The sequence below is a fragment of the Sarcophilus harrisii genome, chromosome 3 (genome assembly GCF_902635505.1).
Source record: "Sarcophilus harrisii chromosome 3, mSarHar1.11, whole genome shotgun sequence".
NCBI classification, from domain to species: Eukaryota; Metazoa; Chordata; class Mammalia; order Dasyuromorphia; family Dasyuridae; genus Sarcophilus; species Sarcophilus harrisii.
Window position 1 is genome coordinate 320,086,068 of NC_045428.1, and position 13,630 is coordinate 320,099,697.

General features: G+C 38.8%; 1 protein-coding gene across 1 annotated transcript in view; it reads left to right on the top strand.

Moving 5' to 3' along the window:
* The first annotated feature begins 5,981 nt into the window (after positions 1 to 5,981).
* Positions 5,982 to 13,630, top strand: part of MAP3K2 (mitogen-activated protein kinase kinase kinase 2) — a 110,517-nt gene continuing 102,868 nt past the window's right edge. The window contains exon 1 of the mRNA XM_031959868.1: positions 5,982 to 6,061. The gene's annotated coding sequence lies outside the window, so the exon portion shown is untranslated. The remainder of the gene's footprint in view (positions 6,062 to 13,630) is intronic.

Genomic DNA, 13,630 nt, shown 5'->3' on the forward strand with positions numbered 1-13,630 from the left:
TTTTGATTGACTATATGTGTTTGCAATGGGTTTTGCTTTTCTTGTACTTTCAATTTCAGAGTGGGGATTGGAGAGGAAGAGAGAAGTCAGATTTTAGGTAAAGTATTTTTCAAAAGCAAAAACAAAAAAAAAATGTATGTTATGAGCTCAATACTCTTCATACTAAGAAGTCATCAACATAGACAACTGAAGTACATAAATAGCTTAATGTTAGAGTTGTAGTTCCATTACCCATTTCAGAAAAAATTATGTCATTGTCTATAAAAATGACTGATCAAGAAGTTTTTAGTTGTTCCCACTTCCACTATTCTTTATTAATCTCTATTCTATGTGGGTAGAGATAACGTCTTATTCTTTGTATTCTCTGTGATATTTTTCATGTAGACAGTGATCAATAAATCTGTATTGAACTTTTTAAAAACAATACATTTACCTCCCTAATTATGTCTTGTCTAGGCTAATATTAAATTTTCATTTGCTTTCATTAAACACAAATGACCAAAGTAAAAGTGTATCTGGGAATGTGCTAGGTAAATAACCATAACTAGAATTTTTTAAATAGACCCAAATGATCCTTAAATCATGTAATCTCCATGTGGGTAATTCCTGCTTTTCTCCAAAGCTTGATAATGTGTTTAACATCCTTTCTAATACACCACACTATTTCCCCAGTAACAATACTATTTTACAAATTACAGTCCAATAGCCTCTAGAGCAGTGGTTCTCAAAGTGTGGTCCAGAGAATCCCCTGGGGTCTTTGAAATCCTTTCTACAAATTCAAAATTAGTTTTTATGTTTAAGATGGTAAATATCTATAAACATAATCCATCACAAACAAAAACTCTTTGTACAGAATCTTAATTTTAAAAGTATAAAAATATTGAGGACAAAAATTTGAGAACCACTGCTCTAAAGTCACAGCTCACAATCTTTCTCCAATCCTTTCTTCCATCCTCTGAGGTCTGGGAAAGAACATAATTTAAAAAGGCCAGTCATCCACTGCATTCCAGACCATCACCAATCATCTTGACTTTTATCTTGCCACTGGACTTCAATGAATCTAGAATAGTGAGACTGATTCCTTTGCCAGGGTCTACCCAAATCCAGTTCATAAGTGGTCAAGACATCACCTTCTTGATATCATTGGTCCTTCATAGAACAGAGGATGAACAATCACCACCTCCATCCTCCTCAACTCTACTTCCAAGTGTATTACTAGAGCATTCCATTGTCACCTCTGCCCTCTAGTTCCAAATGAATGACTTTCCCTTCATACTGGGGCTGTGACTCACATACTTCCATCTTTTGGTACTCATAGAAACTGGAATAGAATTATATTTATCTATTCTTTTAAATATTATTTGTCTTGGGGATGTGGCTTTTACATTCAATCTAACTTCTGATGGTTGTTTCATTAATGTGGGAAGCAGGTTCCAAAGCTTCGCCCACCCCCACCCCCCCACCCCCCGCCGAGTTGCTGTTCAGTAGCTTCAGTCGTATCATTTGGAAGCCAGAAGCTCCCAAAGAGACTGAAAAGCCTGGAAGAGATGGAGGAGATTGGGAAAAACTCAAGAGCCTAGAAGAGATCAAAGAGCCCTCAGGATTCTCCTCTCTTGCTCTTCCCAATTCCTCTCCACACTTGACACAGGCATAGAGCATTGATCTTCACAAGTGAGGAGAGAGTTGTCCATGGGCTCTGGGACATAGCATACAAATGAAAGGTGTCTTGTGAAGTGTCCAAATGGAAGAGGACCTCCCTCTCCATGATGGAGTCCAACAGATAAATGCTCCTGTTTGCAGAAGACCTTGTACTGACTACAATCAGTTGTCCAGTGGGAGCCAAAGTGTGAGAGCATTAATGTAAGCTACCCTGAGTAAATGTAAATAGCAAAAGAAGCTACACCTATCCCATGGGAAAACTTGCATGGAACTCTGGGCCATTCCTGGCACTAAGCCTTCTTTGTTCGGTTTCTATATAATATTTGACCTCACTTAATTAAGAGTAGGTGCAAGGCACTATTCAGTTCTCTTGCTGCTAAGGACCAGTCTTGGGATTAGACTCCCTAAACTCCCCCAATTAGCCAGATAAATCCTAATAAATCTACACATATAATCCTATGCTAGTGTAGACTCCCTTTCTTTCTTTGCTATTTTAACATTCCCTGAGGACTTGCCAATATATATATATATATACACTGTGCTTTTAAAAATGGTAGTGACACAGGATCTTGTGTCTATAATAGATTCATAACATTACAGGACATCTTCAGTTCAATACACTATTAATTCAAATCAATTCAAAGTGCATATTAAGCACCTTCTGTCAAGACACTGTTCTAGGTGATGGAAATATTAAAATGAAATAAATATCCTTGTCCTGAAAGAGCTTATTTTCTAAACAAGAAAAACAACAGATACGGAAAGAAATTGTATCTGTCTATCTACAAATGTATGTACACACATATGTATATACATATATGCAAACATATTTTATATATATATACATATACATATGTATATATATAAAATGTAAAGTGATAGATCACTTTGAGGGAAGAGTGGAGTAGGACAAAGGTGTCGAACTCACAGTCTACAAACTTTTGAGTGCAGTCCCAACAAGATTAAAATATAATTGGAAAATATTCAACAAAATAAAAATATAACAAAACATTGTTCTTCATTTTGATCTTATCTGACTATAACTCCATTTGGAGTTTTCTTGGCAAATAATACTATAGTAGTTTGTTATTTCCTTCTCCAATGATATAACATATATAATGTTAATTTGGGGTTTTCTAAATTTATATGTGCAGGCCAGTAGAGATCAGTCTCTATTTGAGTTTCCTGCCATTGGAGTAGAGCACTAATACTGATGGGATTAGAAAAGAGATTGGCCCAATAAATCCATAAAGGAAAAACCAAAGTTTTTAATAGTCCGTATTGTCCAGACTATTACATGCAGTTAAATGGCCTGTTCATGAATTACTTTGTTTTTCATCTGTGTACAGTAATTTCCTCCATTAATAAGTTACCCAGAAGTATTGAAAGGTTAAATGACTTGCCCATTGTTACATAGCTAGAAATGTGTCAAAGGAAGGATTTAAACTCATAGTTTCCTAATTCTAAGGCAGGCTCACAGGGTACCTTTCTGAAGTACAACTAAGTGCAGATAAGTGCAAATAATGAAACCCACTTGTGAAATGGCTATTCCAATTTATACTACTATAAGTTATAATTATACAAAATATCTTAATTGGTTTCAGGTAAATAGAAATATGTATTTCTATTTTATCTGAATTTTTAAAAATGTGCCCTTTTCACAGGATTCACTATTTTCATTAATCAGGACTTGGCTGTAGTGTATCCATACATGTGGTGGGGACTACAGAGTCCCATAAAGAAAAAAAATGATTAATTGGGTCTAGACTTAGGAGGAAGATACTGGGTAGGATTGCATCTGGGAAATTGCATAGTATTTTGGAGATCATTAAGCTGTTTCCTGCAACACCAATAATATATGGTCACAAATCTTAAATTCAGTCTCTGAGGAATTGAATAGGCTAAAACAAGATGATAAGACGTCTTCAACTGCCACTCAAACTAGTAGGTTAGATTACTTCTTCAACTGCCACTCAAACTAGTAGGTTAGATTACTTCTTCAACTGCCACTCAAACTAGTAGGGTAGATTACTTCTTCAACTGCCACTCAAACTAGTAGGTTAGATTACTTCTTCAACTGCCACTCAAACTAGTAGGTTAGATTACTGCTTCCACAAGAGTTCTAGGAGATCTAAAGGGTAGTGGTTTCTCTACTACCATGGCTGGAAAGCCACTACAACCTCCACTAACTGCATTTGTTGAATATTTCAAATGGGCCTGACCTTCCTCTCATGACCCCATTTAGGGTTCTCTTGGCATCAATACTGGTTTGTCCTTTCCTTCTCTGGCTATAGTTGAGGAACTGAGGCATTGGGGTATATTGACTTGCCTAGGGTCGCATAATTGGTAAATGTCTGGGGATGAATTTGAACTCAGACCCCTGACTCTAGGCCCCATATTCTATCTATTGTACCACCTAGCTAGCTGCCCACGACTGTGCTTTAGGAATGTTTTTCCAAGTTTGAGAGGCTGTTGTATAATGATCAGCCAGTAACAAACAGTGGCCGAAAGACCCTGAGTAAGACATTTAAGCTTCTTTCAGTGCACAGGCAGCTCTGAGACCCTAATTTTCAGAGCAGGTGTATAGATCTGCATTGATGGGCGGAGGGGGGGGGGGGCGTTTCTCATGAGGAATTTTCTATCAATGAAACCTCGGATTGCGCCTCTTGCGCTCTCACACAAATGGCTGACCCGGAACTGGAGATTGAAAATCAAAGATGAAACATCCCCCGCTCTCAAGGCTCTGACACCCTAAGAAGAGACTAAGTCAGCGATGTATGGGAAAGAGCCTATATAAATCAGGTTATTAATAATCCATTATGTACTTCTTGCTATTTCCAAAATTATTTTTTTTAAATGTTAGCGCTGGAGGCTCAGGCCTAGAAGGCTAAATGATTTTCTTTCTGCTCATCGTTTATGAGCCGCCTGAGCTTCCTAAATAGTTGGTAGAAAGGCCGTTGGGCTGCGTTTCAGTCCCGGTGTGAGACGGTAGCCGAGGCACTTCGCTTCTCCGGGCCTCAGTTTCCTCATCTGTAAAACAAGAGGAGCGGCTTTAAAACCCCTCACAGATTGCATATTGCTTGGATTCCCTCTTTTCTCCCAGACGTAGCTAGGGATTCCAGTAAAATAAAACAAAACAAAAACGCTCCTAGTTTGACGTTCTTCTAGACGGCCAATTACTCCAGCCTCTCCTAGGGGAGAGGTGGGGAAAGGGTGGGGGTAATTATCTATCACTCCAGGGTTTCAGTCTCTCCGAGTCGGGAAGGCCAAACTGGGCGGGGCTGGGACTCGAGACCGGGGACCGGGAGCCCCCCCCCCAGAGAGCTGGCTCAGACCCAGCACCGCGGGCCGTGGTACATAAAGACGCGATGCCGGAGTTCCCCAAGCCGTGCTCCCACTGCGCAAGCGCAAATGGCCTCCTTCCCGTAAGACGACAAGGCAAGCACGGCCACGAGAGCGCTTCGCAGAGAACGAGCGCGCGCCCGCGTTTCTGCGCCTCCTTCGGCCTCTCCTACTCCATTCCTCTTGCCCGCATCCCCCCAGTACTGAGGTGGAGCGCGCGCGCGCGCCCAGGGCGGCGCGCACGTGGAGAAGGGACGAGGAGCAGGGGTTGGTGACGCCTCCCGCGCGCGGTGCTCTACGTCACGGGTGCGTGTGTAGTGGCGGCAGGGCCGCCGTCGGCGACGGCGGCTTAGGCAAGCGGCTTGGCTGCTCCGGCAGGCGGGGGTGGGGTGGCTTGGTTTGGCAGCCCATGGAGTAGACGACGACGACGACGACGACGACGACGGCGAAGACGACTCCGACTCCTCCTCTCCACTCCCCTCCTCCCTCAATCCCGACCGGTGAGGAGCTTTGGTCGCCGCCGCCAGCCCCGGCTTCTCGGTCGTTGCTGAGCAAGGAACGCCAGGCCCCGGAGCTTCCCCTTTTTCTCCTTCCCCAGCGGCCAGCCAGGCCCCCGCCGACTGCAACCGGCCTCCGCGGAGGAGGACGGCGCGCTGCCCTTTCCTCGCCGCCGCCGGGAGCTCCCATGTGAGGGACGGGCCTGGCCCTCGCCGGTCACCAGCTGCGTGACTGACTCGATTCTCCGACCCCCGGACCTGCCGCCTCGTCTCCTCCCCCTACTCTCCCGGGGGGGTCCCTCCACTTTCCCCCGCGTCCGGGTCCACGCTTCCTTCCCTCCCCCCCAGCCCCCGGGGGGGAGCGGTGAGAGGCCGTGAAGGGGGAGGGGGGTGGGTTGGGCCGAAAGTGGGGGCGCCCCCCAGCCCAGCCCCCTCAGAGGACCCCCCCCTTGGGCCCGTGGAGCACCACGAAAAGCCATCCTGGGATCTACTAACTAACCAGGCACGGACTTCTCGATCTGGCTGGTGACGGTCCCCCGCCCCCCTCCAGCCCTTGAAGCCAGGTACGTGAGTGCGTGTGTGTGTGTGTGTGTGTGTGTGTGTGTGTGTGTGTGTGTGCGTGTGCGCGCGCGCGTGTGTGCTGGTGATTCCAGTGCAAGGGTAAAGGGCTGGGCTTGGGGGGGGGGGGGGGAGCATACATGTGGCAGCTGGGCCGCTGCCTGGAGGAAGATGGAGGTACGGGTGTTGGGGTCACTGAGGAGCTGGGATGGAGCTCTGCGGAGGCCTCGGCATCAGGAAGCCCTGTCCAGTGTCGGGGCTGTTGCCGGCAAACCCGCTGTGGTTGTGTGTGGTTAGGGGCCTTGTCAACTCTTGGGGCTGTCACAGGCTGGAATAAGGAAAGCGCCTGTTGGTAGCATTGCTGGGCCTGTACATCGTTAACTCGCTTCTGGCTTCACACCGATTGGGTCCTTTCAGGAAGCTAGGCTTTAAGAATACCGGTTGGACACCTCTTGTGAGCTTATTGATTTTGTATCAGGGGCCCACTTTTTTTTTTTTTTTTTTTTAAAGAAAAGTGGATTGATGAGGTAGAGGAATTGTGGAAATGAGCAATCTGCAAGTTTTAGAAGACTGGTTAGGAACAGTGTCTGGGAAAGTCAGAAGCATTTCATAGCCCCCAAAGGGCTTGAGTAAAAAGTATCACGTTTCTTTAGTATCCTCCAATTTAAAGTTTATTTTAATTGCATTTTAAAGGAAATACTTACAGGCATCTTGCAGCTATATCTAGATTTTGTAAGAGAAATGTGTTGAAGGTGTAAGGTAAACAGTTCCCTCTTTGGGTTGGGTTCTAAATACAAATAATTACTGCACTCTCTTGGACTCTAGCTTTTTCCATGAGTTTCTCAGCTTAGCCAAGGAATTCCTTCTTTTTTTTTTTTTTTTTTAACTTTAGATTTTCATGACATTTGAAGGTAAATTTTTTTTCCCAGTTGTCTTTTTGTTTTTTGGGGGGAAATGCCCGTTTACATTTTTGTATTATGAAGAGATATAAAATGCTGTTGTGTTCATTCTGGAGTTGACTTTTCATGCATGTAATAATAGACTTTGAAGTTGGATGTTTGATAATTTTATTGTTAGATATGTGGCAGTGACTGCACACTTAAATTAATTTTCAAGTCTTTATGTCTCCTTGTTTCATGTAATGTTTCTGAATTCTTTAAACATTTAATTTAGGAAATCATAGGAAGTTACTTCCATTCAGTTATAGGAAATTGAATTTTCATTACTCTGCAGTGAGGGATAAATGTATACTATATTCAGAAAGTTATTAAAGTAAGACAGATATTTTTTTAAAATTAATGATTTTTTAAAAAACTTTCATAACAAATTTAGTGTACATACATTTGTTTGCACTTGTTAAGAAAAATACGTTACGATATTTGTGAAATTCATTTTTCATGTATGTAACATTCTTGAACATTAGTAAGTGCCTACAATTGTGCTTAGAACTTTAGTATAATAGCTTGACAAACTAAGGGAAAAGATTATAGAATTGAAGGAATTTTGAAGTGATTCACAGATTGATTTTTTTCTTTATAAGAAATGTGAATTCATTTGGTTGATTCATATAGACATTGGTCAAATAATTATATAGTTATGATCTATGTAGAGGTTTGTCCTGAAATAAGCATCTACAAATAGATCCAACTTAGTTTTTTGAAAAGCTTTATAAACTTTTCATTTTTGTACTTATTCATATTATCTTGTCATATTTGCCCTGTTTTTCAAGGGAAGATAGCTATAATCTGCTAGATACAGAAATGTCTTGCTTTATTCAAGCCTAATAAATTAAAAAAATCAAAATTTACATAAAGTATAATTAATTCACTAATGTCATTATTTACAAAAAAGATTAGTTCTTTCTTTATCATTAATGTATTTAAAATATCTGATTTAGGGGAAAAACACTTTACATGCAATTTTTTTTTTTTAAAGAACACATCTCTAATGTAAAGCAAGATAGTTTTGTATGAGTTGAGTTTACAAAGAACAAACCAAAAAAGAAAAAAAAAAAAGAAACCAAACTCCAAATAGTCCTTTCTTTTATTGTCTAAGAATGTTAAATATTTACTACAAAATGTATCATTTGATCTTGGGTGCCCTCTGAACTCATTTGGGACAAATTGCCTCTGTAGCTCATAGCAATTAATCATGTATTACTTTTTGACCTGTATTATTACTGAACTCTTAAATTGTTTAATGCTTACGTATATAACCTATCTCCCCAAGTAGAAAGAGCAGGGGAAAAGTCTTATACTTTTTGTGTGTCTCCTACTGTCTAGTTAATCAGATTTTGTTAAAAGTTCTCAATAAAGCAAATTTTACTTTCTTTTAGGTTATAAAATTAGAGATGTGTTCTAATGGGAAAGTTTACCAGTATTGTGATTAGTAATGTGATTGTCTGTGTCCCTTGAAGAAAATGTAAGGATGATGTTGAAACTGTTTCATTTGGCTCTGGTCCCTTAATTAGATGAGAATATGTTGTTTGTGAATTATATAATCAGAACTGAGTGAACAAGACTAGTGTACCATTTTTAAGCATTCAAAACTGTTGTGTGACTGCCTGGAGTTGTATGGAAGGGAGAAACTATTGAAGTAGGGGGCGGGGTGGTAAACGAGGGGAAGGAAGGAGGGATACTGAGCTCTGGGTTTGAGAAGCTGAAACAAGCATGGATCAAAGGGAGGACTGAGCTGTGTCAGAGAAATGGTATCTAGAAGAGTCTTAGACTCTATGGACATCTATCTCAGAGAGGAGGATCCAGTCTGAGGGAAGTCCTAAGACAAAACAAGCCTTTTTACCAACCTCTTGTCCAAGTGCCTGTCCAAAGATGATATAACATAATCTGTTGTTTTGTTAGCCAAATGTTTCCTGAAAACTGAATTTTTCTTCTACTATAAAGACAAGAAATAAGTAGAGATAAATTAAGATTAGACAGAGAGCTTTTCCAGATATTAGTAATTTTCCTAATTGGATACTTGGAGCAATTGTTGACTGAATTAAAACTTTTAATCTAAAATAAACTGCCTAAATTAAGAGGATCTGAGTTCAAATCTAGCCTCAGACACTTATTAGTTCAGTGACCCTAGACAAGTCACTTAACCTTAGTTGCCTCCAAAAAAAAAATTTCTTAGAATTGGGGGGGGAAAAAAGTCAGGAAATAGACTTTGGGTACCATTATATTGCCCTTAGACTTAAAAGGAACTATGATTATAGCATGGTATTATGTAGGGGTTATCTTCAGTGATCTTAGAAAGCTGCTGAAATACTTCTTATTTTATTAATCAATACTGCAAATTGCTTCTTTTAGGTAAGGAGTATTAGGACCTCATTGGCAGTTATTTAACTTTGGTAGTAGAAACAATGAACAGATAAATAAGTGCATTGTTTCCACTGGGATGCAAATTAAAGAACTATATGTCTAAAAAAAATTTTATAAGACTTTTCCAATTAGTGTACTAGGCTAAATAAATAAATATCTGGGGTAATGATGTAAGCAACATTGCCAAGAATGCTTTCTCTTCCCCAAAAAGAACAGTGGAATTGTCCTTGTCTTTCTTTTCTTGGTAACCTATTTAACTTAAAATTCTACTACATTCTCCAAGAACTTCTACTTGACACAACTCTACTCCACCCCCAGTTCAGTTTATTTGAACAATTTATTAAGCATCTTGTTTGAAAAACAACAGTCTCTTCTTCAAGAAACTTCTATTTATTTGGGGGAAGAGAAACATTGGAGGGAGAGATAAATAAATATCAAATATATAGAGTAATTTTGGTGAGCACTAATTCATGAGGGAGTTAGGAGAGGCCTTGTGTAGGATGAGACATCTGAACTGTCTGAAGTGAGGGATTTTAAAAGGGCAGTTGAAACAGAGAAACCATTCTAAGTCTGAAAGACAGCTTGTACAAAGATATGGAGGTAAGAGATGAAATATCATCTTGGGAAATAGTAAGTAGACTACTTTCCTGGAATACCAGTATTGTATTTATAAAAAAGATTAGTGTGAAATCATTCTGGAGAGATTAGAGGCAGATTGTGCAGGGTTTTAAATAACAAATAAGACCTTTTTATTTTAGCCTAGAGATACTGAAATTTCAGGGGAATGACATGGTCAAGCCTGTGCTATGAGAATACCATTTAGGCAACTATAAAGAGAATGGGTTGGAAAGCATAGAGTAGAGGATGAAGGCAATTGGCTTTGGATCAGAATTGTGGTGATGGCCATCTAAACTGAGAAAACTGGATGGATGTGAAAGATGTGGAAATAGAATCATGCAACATGGCAATTGATTGGCTATGGGGAGGCAGAGGATAACTCTGAGGTTGAGAAACTGCGCCACTGGAAGGGTGATGATGTCTGCAATGGAAACAGGGAAGTTCATAAAAGGTTTGATTTTAGAGGAAAAAAATATTTTGGGCTTGATGAGTTTGAGATGCCTTTGAGAACCAGGCAGTTATTGTTTAGCACTCATTTGATGTTAGGGGATTGGAGCCCAGGAGATACTAGGGATAGATTTGTAGATTTTACAGTTATTTGATTGAGACAGATTGAATCCATAAAAGATAGATAAAAAAGATCAAGAGAGGGGTATAGAAGAGGAAGAGGATCCGGAATAGGAGTCTCCAGTGATAATCATGTTAAGGATGCAAGAGGAACATAGGTGATGATGTTCCAACAAATGGGGACTGAGATAGATTGACCAGAGAAGTAATAGGAAAATTAGGTGAGTTTGTTATAAAAAGTTAAAAATTAAATTGTAGCCAAGAAGAAGTAATAGTAGTGTCAAAAGTTATAATAAAGTCAAGATGAATTAGGACTGAGAAAAGTATATTTTATTTAGCAGTTAAGGTATCATTAGTAACACTGGAGAAGTTTGAATAGAGTGATGAAATCAGAAGCTAGTTTTCTGATAATTGAAAAGAGTGGGGTGTGAAGCAGCTAGTGGCATGTTAAAGGACTGGGCCCCAAGTCGGGAAGAACCCAGTTTAAATACTCATACATTTTAATCTACTTTTGTGTCTTTGGATACTTAATTTTACCTGTTTGCCTCAGTTTCTTCATCTGTAAAATGGGGATAATAATAGGAATTATCTTCCAAGAGTGTTGTGAGGCTCAAATATTCGAAAAGCACCAACAGTTAACTTGTTTATTATTATTGTCAACAAATGTAGCTTTTTTCCCCCTGGGAGCTTTGACTGTGAGAGGAAAAAAGAAGAATAAGATCATACCTCTTTAAGGCATGGCATGGTCAGGTGAAGGAGATTTTTTTTTTTTTTTTTTTTTTTTAATGCTAGTAGGGGACATCTGGATTTATGTAAACAAGAAAGGAGTTCTTGGATATTTCTTATATATATGTATGTAGATACATGCATATATAAATATATAGTATTAACGCTGCCTAATTTAAGTGTCAAATTTCTCTATAGTTTCTTATGTAGAATGGGAATCCCATGGAATGAGAATAACCATACCAATAATACCAAATTTGCCCAGGTTTTTGTAAAGCTTATGTGAGATAATCCACATAGAATGTTTTGCAAATAGCTCTATATAAATATTTGTTTTTTATTAGATCACTCCCCATGGATCCTAGAACCATATTAAAGGCTTTAAAATACTGTTTGTTGTTGAATGTTCAAGTCCCATGGAGTCAGTAAGCTTTTCTAATTAAATAGAAATGACTAGTATTTTATGTATGTGTTATTTTAGATGAGTGGTAGGTTCAGTTTTCTTTTAATGTTTCATATAGTAGATATGTGAGAATTAAATGTATATAGTCTATTGACAAATGCTTCTACCTGTGGATTTTAGGAATCTTCAGTTATTCCATAATGACCTCTGAGGACTCTTCTAGCTCTAAATCTATATGTTTGTATAGATTTTATTATGTATTGGAGCCCAAATTTTTCTTGTGGAAATAACTTTCAGATTTATTTAATTATTTTTGTGCTCACAAAGCAAAAAAAAGTATATATATATATTTGTTACCATAAAGAACCATTAACACAAATACTAATAGGCTTCTAGTAATAATATGTAGTGACAAAAAATAGAACACTAAAACCTCAAAGTAATTTCATTTCAATACCACTTACACGTTGCTATGAGATCACACTTTAAGAGGCTATACAGATATATTCGTTTAAATCAGTGGGAAAATATGATTCACTATACTAGTAATCATTTTATATAGGCTATTACACATAATTTATAAAGAGATTAATGATGTATTTGGTTAATTATTTTTGTAATAAATGCTACAAGGTGCCTTATTTTCTTGTATTTTGTTTGTGACTGAAAAAAATCATCATTAGAACTTGAAATTCTTTGTACTTATTTTTATTAAATTTGACTTATGTACTTTTTAAATAATTATTCAAAGCACCTACCTCTTTTCCTTTGATGTTGAAGAGAGCTGGAAGAAATGACAAAACTGTTGAGTGCACTATAAATTTGTCATTTATTCTTACCTGGACCCTCATTGCAGCAAAGCAAACATCCTCTTCCTCCTTAATCTCTTCAGTAGCTCACTCTTTACAGCAGCCGTTCCAAATCTTCTAATGTAGTCTTCCCTATCCTCTTAGCTGAGAACCTAATCTCATACTTCACCTGGAAAAATTTAAAAAAAAAAAAAAAAAAAAAAAAGCTTCTGGCTAAGAGCTCTTCCTTCTTCTTTCCTCCTCATCTCATCTCATTCAGACATTTCCCCTTGTTATCTCTTCCTTTACCTCCTGTCTTAGATAGAGATGGTCCTTTTTGCCAAAATTAGCCCTTCAAAATTCAAAGTTACCAATGATCTCTTAATTGCCAAATCTCATGTCCTTTTCTAGGTACTTCTTCTTGATATTTCTGCAGCCCTTGATCTTGTTGATCACTTTTTTTCCTCCTGTGTACTCTCTCTTGGTTTTCTTTTGTATTTCTTCCTACCTATACAACTGCTTCTTCCCAGTCTCTTATCTGTTCTCTATATTATGTTACTTGTAAACTTATCAGTTTTTGTGGATGCAGTAATAATTCGGTACATATGATTTCTGAACTGTATAACCAGTCCTTGTCTTTCCCATCAGCCACAGTCATGCACCATCAACTGCCTCTAGGACATATTGAACTCAACCTGTTCAATATAAACCCTTCTCTTACCATTTTTTTCTTGTCCTTGTCATAGATACCAATATCCTGTCAGTCCCCAAGTTTGCAACATGAATGTTGTCTTTTACAACTCATTTGCATTCATATCTATCATACATATCTTGTCAAATCTTGTTTCTGCCTTCTGACTATTCCCTTCCTTTCACTTACACAGCCACTAGCCTAGTTCAGACTCTCATCATTTCTCATCTGGACTATTGCAGTATTTATCCAACTGATCTACCCTCATCTATCTCCTCATTCTAATCCAGTCTTTCTTCAGCTGCCCAAGTGATTTTTCTAAAAATCTAAATCTGACCATATCAGCCCTTTGGCTAAGTGAGTTCCAGTGGCTCCCTAATAATTGCAGGATCAAATATAAATTTGCTTTATTTCCCACTTAAAGTTCTTCATAATCTGGCCCCTTCCTGTTATGGGCCAGA